Consider the following 13,347-nt stretch of genomic DNA (forward strand, 5'->3'; position numbering starts at 1 on the left):
ACTCCCTTCTCAAACTGGAAGTGGTTTGAATGTTCATCAACTCTGAGGACTCGTGAAACATTTCTGTGCAGCTCTTGTATTAGCCACCCAAGAGCTGGAGCACAAAGTCCATAAGTGTCTTCCAAAGAGCATCATGCTAGACAGTATCAAAAGCTTTGGCACATTCTATGGACATCAGCCAAAGCTGGGCTTTCTGCTTGTTTTCACATTTCTAAATGAGATTTCAGAGCAGTGTCAGTTGTACCCTTTCCTGGAATGAAGCCAAACTGCTCCTCTGCCACATGTTCACATGGTGGGGACAGGTGGGGGGAAACTCTACTTGATGTCAAGTAGTACTTTAGCTGCATGACTGATGAGTTTAGCGTATGATGTTTTGGACAGTCCTGCGTGTTCCTGCTATCTTGGGCATTGTGACCATCTCAGATACAGTCTACTTGCAAGCCCATTCACCTGTTGTCTACATATCAATAATTTCTTTCATTGCATCTACTACCATTTCACCTCCTGCTTTTAGTGCTTCTGCTGATATCTGATCTTGTCCTTCTGCCTTTCCACTCGATGTTCTTTGTAGCTTTTCTTATCTCATCGTTCAGTACCTCAGGTTCTAGATCTTCTTCTGACTTGCAATCTTTGTTGTTTATCTTTTCTGGTGGATTTTCGAACAGTTTCCTGCAGTAATTTTCCCTTCCCAGCCCGATTTTGTCCTAATCATAAAACAAGTCTCAATTTTTGGCCTTGATACCTCTTCCTGGGTTTATCTATTTCTTTCCAGTAATGACCTTGACCCGTGAATATACTTTCTTGGTGTTACAATTCTTGAAAGCTTTCTCTACTTCTTCAGCTCTTTTGCTCAGCCAGTTGTTTTTGGGTTTTATATAGGTTTTCTTCACATTAGCACACAATTTGAGGTATTCTCTTCTTTGTACACAAATCTGTGCTGAAGTTTTACAAACACTGCTGATTGACTGGTTAGGTTTTCTCTTTAGCTTATGAATACAGAACTGTAAGATGGGCTTTTCTAGCTTTCTTAGGAACAATCATAACTGCTTTGGCAGAGCTTTTTGCAGCCAGCTTCTGGTGTGTGATTTCTAACCTTTTGCTCTGTTCCCCTTTTGTTTTTCTCCCGATGTTTCTCCTCAGCATACATCTTGTGGGCCACTTACATACACATCACCAACTTGCCATTGACAGGATCTTGCGTCTTCTTGTGAAGTACTCCAACTTGACTTATCCTCGGCTCTCAGGGGATATTTCAGAATTTGGATGCCACTGTATGTCTTACATTCATCCAGGTAGACCCTGAGTCAATGATATTAGCAATGGTGCTGAAAGAAGCTTCAACCCTAGGTCCATGGAAGCAGCTCATCAAAGCAAATACAACTCTGCAAAGTGTGTTGTCCTTACCCTCCTTGTGTACTTCATTCCACTACAAGTCTAACCTTCCTTCCTTCTTGTATGGGGGCAACTGTTTGGCTGCACGGAATTGTCTGACCTCCAGTCTGCAGCTCTAACGCTCCCCCTCAGTGTCTCCATCCGATAGAACATAGAACATAGAACATAGAAAAATACAGCACAGAACAGGCCCTTCGGCCCACGATGTTGTGCCGATCCTTTGTCCTCTGTCAAGGACAATTTAATCTATACCCCATCATTCTCCTTTATCCATATACCTATCTAAAAGCCGTTTGAAAGTCCCTAAAGTTTCTGACTCAACAACTTCCCCAGGCAAGGCATTCCATGCCCCGACCACTCTCTGGGTAAAGAACCTTCCCCTGACATCCCCCTTATATCTCCCACCCTTCACCTTAAATTTATGACCCCTTGTAACGCTTTGCTCCACCCGGGGAAAAAGTTTCTGACTGTCTACCCTATCTATTCCCCTGATCATCTTATAAACCTCTATCATGTCACCCCTCATCCTTCTCCGTTCTAATGAGAAGAGGCCTAGAATGTTCAGCCTTTCCTCCCCACACACAGTACCCCCCATCCAAACCCACACCCCCCCACATACACTGTACTCCATCACACACACACACACTTACCCTTGTACAATCAAATGCTGTTTAGCAGAAGATCATGGATGAAAGTTATTAAACAGAACTTCAAACTAGAGCAAAAATGTCAGAATTATGACAAAATACATTGGAACATTATCACTTTATATACTTTCTTATTTTTGAATGAAGGGCTAAGGGGACATTTAAAATCATGAGGGGCTTTGATAAAGTAAACAAGGAAAAACTGTTTCCACTGGCAGAAGGGTTGGTGATAAGACACACATTTAAGATAATTGGCAAAAAAGCCAGGACAACAGATTTTTTTGTGTAATGCAGCAAGTTATGATCTGGAATGCACTGTCTGAAAGGGTGGTGGAAGTCGATTCAATAACAACTTTCAAAATAGAATTGGATACATACTTGTAAAGAAGAAATTTGCAAGGCAACAGGACAGCTCTTTCAAATAACTGGCACAGGCATGATGGAACAAATGCTTTTATGACGAAGGAAAAAAAAAAAGAAACATCTGCATTTACATTGCACGTTACAGTCAACCGAGGGAGGGTCGAAGGGCTTCCCCCTTTTCTCTCTCCTTATTTGACCACAACAGGTTTAATTCGTTCCTAAAGTGGATGCACTGACCAATTCAGTAGATGTTTGATTACTTACTTGCTATGATCATAAGAACCAATCGGACAGGTTTTCTTGAGTTTCACAAAGAAAGAGGTTAACTTTATTGTACCTAAACTGAACGAATTAAAAATAAATAAACTATGCACCAACTTTCACTCACTCGCTCACACACACAGTTTAGAGGGTGGGGAAAAGTAAATTGTTTGGAGTATACAGTCTGTGGCGTTTGGTGATTCGGCAGGCTTCTAGCTGAATTCGGTGATCCTGAGGCTTTTAGTTTGAAGAGGTAGATAACTGGTTCGGTGGGTCTCTTGGAGACAGCGATTCAGATGATTTCCTCCAACGGGGTTTCTGATTTCAAGCCTGGAGAGCGAGAGCGCGACAGAGCGAGAGGTGCAGCAAGCAAAGGAGAAGCAACTGGATTTTGGCGGGTACAGACCCAAGTGGGGGTCTCTCTGTCGCACTGTCTCTGTCGCGAGACAGAGAGACAGAGCCAGCGCGCGAGCGTGACAGAGAGACCCCCACTTGGTCTGTACCCGCCAAGATCCAGTTGCTTCTCCTTTGCTTGCTGCACGTCCATGTTAGCTTTTAGTGACTCATGAACAAGGACACCCAGGTCTCTTTGGACATCAACACTTTCCAATCTCCCACCATTTAAGAAATACTTTGTCTTTCTGGGTGTTTTCTTTACCAAAGTGGATCACTTCTCACTTATTCACATTGTATGCCATCTGCCATGCTCTTGCCCATTCACTTAGCCTGTCCAAATCCCCTTGAAGCCTCCTTGCATCCTCCTCACAACTTACATTCCTAGTTTTGTGTCATCCGCAAATTAGGAAATATTACAGTTGGACCCCATATTCAAATCATTTATATAGACTGTAAACAGCTGTGGCTCAAGCACTGATCCTTGCAGTACCCCATTATTAACAGCCTGCCATCCTGAGAATGATCCATTTATTCCTACTCTCTGCTTTCTGTCTGTTAACCAATTCTCAATCCATTGCAGTATATTACCCCCAATCCCATGTGATCGAATTTTGTTTACTAATTCCCTATGTGGAACCTTATCAAAAGCCTTCTGAAAATCCACATACACTGGTTCTCCTTTATCTACGCTACAAGTAACATCTCCAAAAATCTCCCAACAGGTTTGTCAAACATGATTTCCCTTTCACAAATTCATGTTGACTCTGCCCAATCATATCATTATTTTCCAAGTGTCCAGTTATCTCATCCTTCATAATAGATACTAACATTTTTCCCACTACTGACGTCAAAGTAACAGGTCTGTAGTTCTCCATTGTCTCTCTCACTCCCTTCTTAAATAGTGGGGTTACATTTGCTACTTTCCAATCTGCAGGAACCTTCCAGAATCTATTGAATTCTGAAAGGTAAACAACAATGCATCCACTATCTCTACAGCCACCTCCTTCAATATTCTGGGATGTAGCTCAACTGGTCCACGGGATCTATCAACTTTCAATCCAATTAATTTTTCAAGTGCTACCTCTTGATTGATACTAATTACTTTCAGTTCATCATTTTTACAAGTTCCTTGGTTCCCTAGTATTTCTGGGAGATTTTCTGCGTCTTCCTTTGTGGAGACAGACACAAAGTAATTGTTTAGTTTCCCCGCCATTTCCTCATTCTCCATCACAAACTCTGCTGTCTCCGTAAGCAATGGACCCACATTCATCCTTGCTAATCATTTCCTTTTCAAATACCTAAAGAAGCTTTTACAGTCTGCCTTTATGTTTCTAGCTAGCTTACATTCATAATCTCTTTCCCCTTTCTTTACGAGTTTCTTGGCCCTCCTTTGTTGCAAATTAGGTGGCCATGTCAAGCTGCGAGCAGAGACATCTTTTTTATCTTTTTTTTAATGTCTCAAAAAAATATATAAATTCAGATCTCCAGTCAGTGGATTAAAGAACATTATCATTTAACAAAGCAAGTTGGTGTGACAAATGCCTTTCATGACCTCAGGATGTTTCAAAATGCTTTCCAGCTAATTAAGATTTTTTGAAATGCAGTTATTATTGTATTGTAGGAAACACAGCAGCTAATTCTGTAGAGAGAAGTTTCATAAACAACAATGTGATAATGACCAAATAATCTGTTTCAGTGATGCTGATTGAGGGATAAAGATTGGCCAGAACACCAGGAAGAACTTCTGTGCTCTTTGACAAAGTGGTGTTATGGGATCTTTTACATCCACTTGTTTCAAAGTCTCATCCAAAAGATGACACCTCAGATATTGCAGCAGTCCCTCTGTACTGACGTGCCAGCCTAGATTTTGTGCACAAATCTCCAGACTGGGACTTGAACTCAAGCTTTACCAAACACAAAAACACTTTTGCAAAGATAATGCTGTTTTTCCTTGGGTTACAGTCAGGATGGGTGTATGTCAATATTTGCAGGGAACTCCCCACTTAGAAAGGTTTGAAAATCACTGTCAGAGTCCCTTCAAATCTTTGGAGACACACAAAGAAACCATAAAGAGGAAACTATGCTGCGGAGCTATAGCTTCTGCATTAAGGTGAAATCAAACTGAACAGGGCATGGTAATGTTGGAAAACATGCGATCAAATATTCCTCAGATTTTTCTATGTAAAAATAGAAATAGAGCCATAGAGTTATACAGAACAGAAACAGGCCCTTTGGCCCATCGTGTCCGTGCCGGCCAAACACCGAACTATTCTAATCCCATTTTCCACCACTTGGTCCGTAGCCTTGTATGCTATGGTTTTTCAAGTGCTCATCTAAATACTTCTTAAATGTTGTGAGGGTCCCTGCCTCTACCACCTCTTCAGGCAGTGCGCTCCAGATTCCAACCACCCTCTGGGTGAATTTTTTTTCTCCCTCAAATCCACTCTAAACCTCCTGCACCTTACCTAAAATCTGGTTATTGAGCCCTCCGTTAAAGGAAAAAAAAGTTTCTTCCTATCTACGCTATCAATGAAACTCATAATTTTGTATACTTCAATCATATCTCCCTTCAGCCTTCTCTGCTCCAAGGAAAACAACCCTAGCCTTTTCAGTCTCTATTCAAAGCTGAAATGCTCCAGCCCAGGCAACATCCTGGTGAATCTCTTCTCCACCCTCTCCAGTGCAATCACATCCTTCCTATAGTGTGGTGCCCAGAACTGTACACAGTACTCCAGCTGTAGCCGAATTAGCATTTTATACAGCTCCATCATAACCTCCCTGCTCTTATATTCTAAGCCTCGGCTAATAAAAGCAAATATCCCATATGCCTTTCAAACCACCTTATCTACCTGTGCTGCTGCCTTCAGTGATCTATGGACAAGTACACCAAGGCCCTCTGACCCTCTGTACTTCCTAGGGTCCTACCATCCATTGTATGTTCCCATGCCTTGCTAGTCCTCCCGAAATGCATCACCTCACACTTCTCAGGATTAAATTCTATTTGCCACAGCTCAGCCCATCTTACCAGCCCATCTATATCGTCCTGTAATCTAAGGCTTTCCTCCTCACTATTTACGACACCACCAATTTTCGTGTCATCTGTGAACTTACTCATCATACCTCCTGTATTCATGTCGAAATCATTAATGTGCACTACAAACAGCAAAGGTCCGAGCACCAATCCCTGCGGTACACCACTGGTCACAGGCTTCCACTCGCAAAACCAACCCTCGACCATCACACTCTGCCTCCTGCCACTAAGCCAATTTTGGATCCAATCTGCCAAATTGCCCTGGACCCCATGGGCTCTTACCTTCTTAACCAATCTCTCATGCGGGACCTTATCAAAAGCCTTACTGAAGTCCATGTAGACGAAATCAACTGCATCTATACATCTAGTCACCGCCTCGAAAATTTCAATCAAGTTAGTGAGAAAAGATCTCCCCTTGACAAAGCTATGCTGATTATCCCTGATTAATCCCTGCCTCCCCAAGTGGAGATTAATCCTGTCCCTCAGAATTTTTTCCAATAGTTTCCCAACCACTGATGTTCGACTCACCAGCCTGTAATTACCTGGTTTATCCCTGCTACCCTTTTTGAATAATGGTACCACATTCGCTGTCCTCCAGTCCTCTGGTACCTCTCCTGTGGCCAGAGAGGATTTGAAAATTTGTGTCAGAGCCCCTGCTATCTCCTCCCCTTGCCTCATATAACAGCCTGGGATACATCTCATCTGGGCCTGGGGATTTATCCACTTTTAAACCCGCTAAAACAGCTAATACTTCCTCCCTTTCAATGCTAATATGTTCCAGTATATCACAATCCCCCTCCCTGATCTCTACACCTACATCGTCCTTCTCCATAGTGAAGGCAGATGAAAAGTAATCATTTGAAACCTCACCTATGTCCTCTGGCTCCACACACAGAATGCAACTTTGGTCCCTAATGGGCCCTAATCTTTCCCTGGTTATCCTCTTGCCCTTAATATACTTATAAAACGCCTTAGGATTTTCCTTTATCTTGTTGGCCAGTATTTTTTCATGTCCTCTCTTCGCTCTCCTAATCACTTTTTTAAAGTACCCTCCTACACTTCCTATACTCTTCTAGTGCCTCCGCTGTTTTCAGCGCTCTGAATCTGCCGTAAGCTTCCTTTTTTTCCCCCCTGATCCAATCCTCTATATCCCTTGACATCCAGGGTTCCCTGGACTTGTTGGTCCTACCCTTCACCTTAATGGTGGCTCTGAACTCTCACTATTTCCTCTTTGAATGACTCCCACTGGTCTGATGGAGACTTTCCCACAAGTAGCAGCTCCCAGTCCACTTTGGCCAGATCCTGTTTTATCATATTAAAATTGGCATTCCCCCCAATTCAGTCCCTTTATTTCCAGTCCATCTTTGTCCTTTTCCATAACTACCTTAAATCTTTGAGTTATGGTCACTATCCCCCAAATGTTCCCCCACTGACACTTCTACTTGTGCAGCTTCATTCCCTAGGATTAGGTCCAGTACTGCCCCTTCTCTTGTAGGACTTTCTACGTGCTGGCTCAAAAAGCTCTCCTGTATGCACTTTAAGAATTCCTCCCCCTTTAAGCCCTTTGCACTAAGACTACCCCAGTTGATATTGGGGAAGTTGAAATCTCCTACTATTACCCGATTATTTTTACACCTCTGAGATTTGCCAACATATCTGCTCCTCTATCGCTTCCTGACGGTTTGGAGGTCTGTCGTACATTTCCAGCCAAGTGATTGCCCCCTTTTTGTTTTTAAGTTCTACCCATATGGCCTCATTTGAGGAACCTTCTAAGATGCCATCCCTCTTTACTGCAGTAATTGACTCCTTGATCAACAGTGCAATGCCACCTCTTTTACCCCCTCCCCTGTCACGTCTGAAGATTCTATACCCTGGAATATTGAGCTGCCCATCCTGCCCCTCCCTCAACCATATCTCTGTGATAGCAATATCATAATGCCATGTACTAATCAACACCCTCATAAAACATTTGAAAACAATAAGGAGGAAAATGAGGCAAATATTTTGCCTAGTGTCAGCACTTTCATGAGTCAAAAAGCCTGGGTTCAAGCCCTGCTCCAGGACCTGAACGCATGATGTAGAATAATACTTCAATGTAGTATTGAAGGAGTACTGTGTTTTCGGATGAGATGTGAATGAAAGCTGCTTATTCAGGTGGACGTAAAGATGGCGGGGAGCGGGACTAACTGGATGGCTCATTGTAACAGCCACCACAGACTCGATGGGCTGATTGGCCTCTTTCTGTGCTGTACTATTTCTATGATTTCCATGCTATATCATGATTAAAGCACGGGCACACCTTGATACCCTGGCCAACATTTATCCATTAACACCATCAAAAATAGATTAATGGGTCATTTATCTCATTATGGTTTGTGAAACTTTATTATAACAGTGACAACATTTCAAAATTAATTAATTAGTTGTGAAGTGCTTTGGGACATTGTGAGGATGTGAAAAGCCCTATATAAATGCACGTTATTTTCTATGAACAGGGCACATTGAAAAAATACGAAGTTATTAGAAGCATGGCCACCTAGCAACAAAAGGCAAAATCCAAACTACAAGCACTTACATAAAGAGCATCATGAGAATTTTACACTTAACCTGAAAAACACCGATAGTGAAGCCAAAATATTTTTATTCTGTGCTCAGTTTATTTTATAGCACACTCCTGACTTGGCAACACACACATATGGGTGTATTATCACTCAGACAACCAAGTCTTACAAGCTCTACTAAGTAAACAATCCTTGAATGCTACTAACCAGATGCTGGAAGTTAAGTTACCAAAAACTGTGGTGTTTTCTCCACTATCAACTTTGAGACCAGCAACTGGCTACTGCTAAACACTGATGAAATAGAACACAGGACTTTTTAATTCAGCAGCCGTCACAAACATCTCGTGGGAAAAATAAGCGCAATGCCTTGTTAAGATGGAGGCTAGCTAACCATACTCGTGTTACAAAGCACAACCGTAGATACACAACACTAATCTAGAACGTGGCTAGAGTAGCAATAAGACGTCCAACAAGATTTTACACCCAGATAAGAATTCTTCATTGCACAGAACCTAAACAGCTGTAGAGAAAATGCCATCATGGTTGACGTCTACATCTAAAATGAGTGAAACTAAGAACTATAGTCTAAATGCATCAACAGCACTAAGTGATCCAATATGATAAGGTTGACAGATTTTGAGGTCGATCTTGTCAACTGTCCATTCCTTGGATTAGGGAATGATACATTACGAGTCAAGGAGAGGAGATTTGTTTTAAAAGGATGGGGAAAATAAAAAGAATGCACGGAAGGATTTTATTTATGCCTTTCACTCAAAGTGACCATAGTAGTATTATAATAATGCTCCTTTCATGTCAAGAAACTATAGTCTCAAACAAATTAATGCAGATGATGTAGCTTTTTACATTAAAGAACAAAAAGTGGGGCAACTGTTATGCAAGCAGTACAAATTCCAGCAGCCAGTGGGCTTTTGGAACTACAAATATAGCATGGTCACCCAGCAGTCGTAAGGCTTTCCAGTGGATTTGCCACTTTTCTGACAGCGCAAAGCTGCGATGGAAGTCTCTAAAGTTTTAGAATTTTTACCTGGTGTAGGAATGCTCATCTTTAGTATTGTGAATCTAGCTTCTATAAAGATCTAATTCCAAGGTAACCAATTGGGACTTTTGGGATTATTTGGTCATTTCTATTTTGCTCCTTTGAAACACCTCTGAAAATGTTTTTCATGCTTTATAGTTGAAATTCACTTTGTTAATGTCTTATTTTAAAAAGGTGGGAAATAACGTGGAATCCAAAACTTACCATTTTGCACACAATAATCTCTGTTCCTTCCCTACATTACAAAAATGACAACATTTCAGAAGTACCTATGAAGTATTCGGGGACATCCCTTGGCCATAAAAGACACTATATAAATGCAATTTCTTTCTTAAGTATGTTAAATATGAATCATATGAAAGAACAGAGTCTCAGGAACATTAACTTGTAAAACAAAGTGGCTGAGATTCAACAGCTTTACGGTTCCAACTTCATGTTGTGCCGTCAATTAATGGAACAAGGCGAGTGTCTACAATTTTTCAGTGACTTCCAATCTCAGACAACCAATCACCACTGTTTTGTAGCTTCTTGCGCTCATTAGAGAACAATGGCAGTGTGAAAATACAGATGATTATTACATTTTGGGGAAAAGTGAATGTAGAGGTGTATAGCTACGGCCAGCTGAAATCTTAGGCAAAAAACACTAACCAGTAATACAAGAACTGACATTTTGGGGGTTTGTGATAAGAATTGAGGAACTTCAGAACATGATGATGGAAAGTATGGGCTACATTTTAAAAGCCTGACACCGGAATAGGTGGCGGGTGGAAAAATTTGTGGCCCGCATGCATGGGGCCCACGTCGCGGAGCCACCGCAATTCCAAACGCGTCGGCTCATTAGCATGGCTGGGACGACTGCCCCCCCCCGCTGATGACATGGAGGGGGTGGGCAAGCCGTCCTCAGAAGGGCGTCCGGTGCCACTTTTAAAGGGCTTGCAGCCCTCAATGAACATTTAAATTTTAAAGGAACAGTGACTTTCAAGTTTTTAAAAAATGAATAAAATAAGCTTTCCATGCTCTTTCCCACCGCCCCCCCCCATTGGCATTCCACATCATTCCTGCCCCCCGAGCTGCTTCCCCTCCTGCACAGAAAAAAAAAAATCACCTTCTCCCCCCCAACAGGCGTCGCACCTCATTTGAAGGCTCGGCATTGCTGGCTGCCCAATTGAAGATCGATGCGGCAAATAAGGAGGTGACGGGACCTTCATTAAGTCAGGTATGTTAATTTATTTAAATATGGAAATTGTGGTCCCATTGCCAAGCAGAGGCCATCAATGAGGCCTCTCTGTCTCCGTTGAGATCGGGACGGGACATGCCAGCATCGGGGTCAGTGGCGGGTCTTATCCATTGCAATCTTCATGCCCCCACCCTCGCCACAGTTCCTAGCATCGGAGATCCTTTAAAATCCAACTCTACTAATTAGCAGCGAAACTAAATTGGCGAATGGGCTAACAGCATGCAGTATTGTGGGTGAAGTGTGCCAACAAAACGTAGTCAATAGCTGGCCAGTTAGATAAAAAGAAATGAATAAGGGGAAACTAATGAAATTGCATCTAAAAGTGATTCTTCCAGAACACACTCACCAACAAGCTGTGAAATTACTCAGGGAAATTGTTGCAAATTCTTCCCTCTTGCCACAAAAGTGGTCAAAATCAGTTGCAGAAAAACTATGTTTGGACAGCTGTAACGAGTTACAAGACGACTTTCCATCTCCCCTCCCCAATTTTGACTCAATTTATTCACTTTTGTGTTTTTGTATCCATTGGTCTCCTGTTTCCTTACAGTTTTCTTTGTTCCAATCTGTCTTCCTCCATATGTTTACGCATTCCAGAGTTAGGCTTTCTCTTCAATTTTTCCATTCCCATCTCACTTTTTCCTTCAGACCTATATAGTGACTATGACTTACTTGATCAGCAGTAACACCAGTATGTGAAGGGGCTCCATGCCATTACAAGAACCATTACAAATCAGGGCCCTATTAAGATTAGACCACAGAAGGAGGAGGCATCAATGCCAGGAATCCATCGTTTAACTTTAAGTTTTACTGTGTTGACACGATGCTAAATTCTAAAAACTGGCCAACATAATCAGGTTCAATGCTTTGACAACTGATTTAGAGTCCCGAATACTCAAATAGCCTCTTCACGATTACAACAGTCAAGTGTCTTTGGTTCCGGGCATTTACACAACGTAGTTCAGCAATTCTGTTGTTTATAGTTGGGCATAATCAAACTACAATCATTTAAAAATAAGTATCAGCAATACCAGCAATTAAAGGAGTTGATTTGCCACTCGAGTAATTCCTTTCATAACATTACTCACCATTTTCTGATTTAATTGTTATGGTTAGTCATTTTTAATTCTATCTAGGTCAGGGTACTCTACAATTTCTTGCAAAGTATGGAGAATAAAGTGTTTAACTGTGGGCACAGTCCTTTGTAAATTTTAAGTCCCGGTAAGACAAGTTCTCATTCAAGGAATAAAAGTGCTGTGGAGGGAGAGGAGAAAAAGGGCACATGGGACTCTAGGAAAGATGGCTAAAGGGTTGATAACAAGTGGGCCCAGATTTAAAGTGATTGGTAAAAGAACCAGAGGCGATGTGAGGAAAATATATTTTATATAACGAGTGGTTAGGATTTGGAATACACTGTCCAACAGCATAGTGGATACAGATTCAATTATGGACTTCAAAAGGGAACAGAATAAATACTTAAAGAAATTGTAGGGATACGAGGAATGAGCCAGGGAGTGAGACCAACTGAAATGCTCTTTGAAAGAACCAGCACAGACTTGATGGGCCAAATGGCCTCCCTTTGTGCTGTACTGTTTTATGATTCTATTAAGTTCTTTATTATATAATCTACCAATATTTCTCAATAGGGTAAACGACAGTATTTAGCTGATATGCTGAAATAAGAGAGCAAGGTGGCCTGACTAGATGGGCAGTTCATGGAGAAGTACACACAGCAATTCAACAGAATGCAGAGTTAGTGGACTGGAGTTTCCTCCATGAGTGCAACGAAGAAGTCGCACCCCAAAATGTGCTCAAATCTGCGCCTACTTTGCTGCTGCCAGGTTACATCTAAGTGCATTGTATGCATGCTGCACACGCGAGCGTGGGTTGCACAGCAGAGTCATGAGCCATGTCGACAGCAGGAGAGCCCTCGTTGCTCAGTAGCCGCTCTCTGCTTTACCATAGTGGCTCAAATGTAGCTGGCACAGTGGACTGCTGCAGAATGAAGGCATCATGTCTGCTGCCAGGATAAATGAGCATTTCCCTGGGTGATTCTCTGCATATGCTCACACACCAGCTGGATGTTGAGGGAGTGGAATGCCTTTTGTTTGCAGTGCATCTCAGTGTTGACATGTGATGCATAAAAGTTCATGACCATGGTCACCTTCACACCACTGGCAGTGCTGTCCTTGCCCTGCTCTAGAGGTTGCAGATTTCAGATAGGACACCCTTATTGAAGTGCAGACATCTGAAACATTGTTCACCAGTGAGGTTCATATAGAAGAATGACTTGAACGCCCTGGCCAGATATGTCCTCCTGCTGAGAGCCCTTCTCCCCTTCCTCCTCCGTCCTCTTCTTGCAGCTTGCCCTGCTCTGTATGCCTTCAGTTCATTCTTCCTGTCAT

At 42.1% G+C, this 13,347-nt stretch overlaps 1 protein-coding gene across 5 annotated transcripts in view; it reads right to left on the bottom strand.

Annotated features, from left to right (window-relative positions):
* The window catches only part of LOC137377724 (transmembrane protein 33-like), a 169,070-nt gene that overhangs the window by 101,648 nt on the left and 54,075 nt on the right, over positions 1-13,347 (bottom strand). The window lies entirely within an intron of this gene.

Source organism: Heterodontus francisci, chromosome 15 (genome assembly GCF_036365525.1).
Source record: "Heterodontus francisci isolate sHetFra1 chromosome 15, sHetFra1.hap1, whole genome shotgun sequence".
NCBI classification, from domain to species: domain Eukaryota; kingdom Metazoa; phylum Chordata; class Chondrichthyes; order Heterodontiformes; family Heterodontidae; genus Heterodontus; species Heterodontus francisci.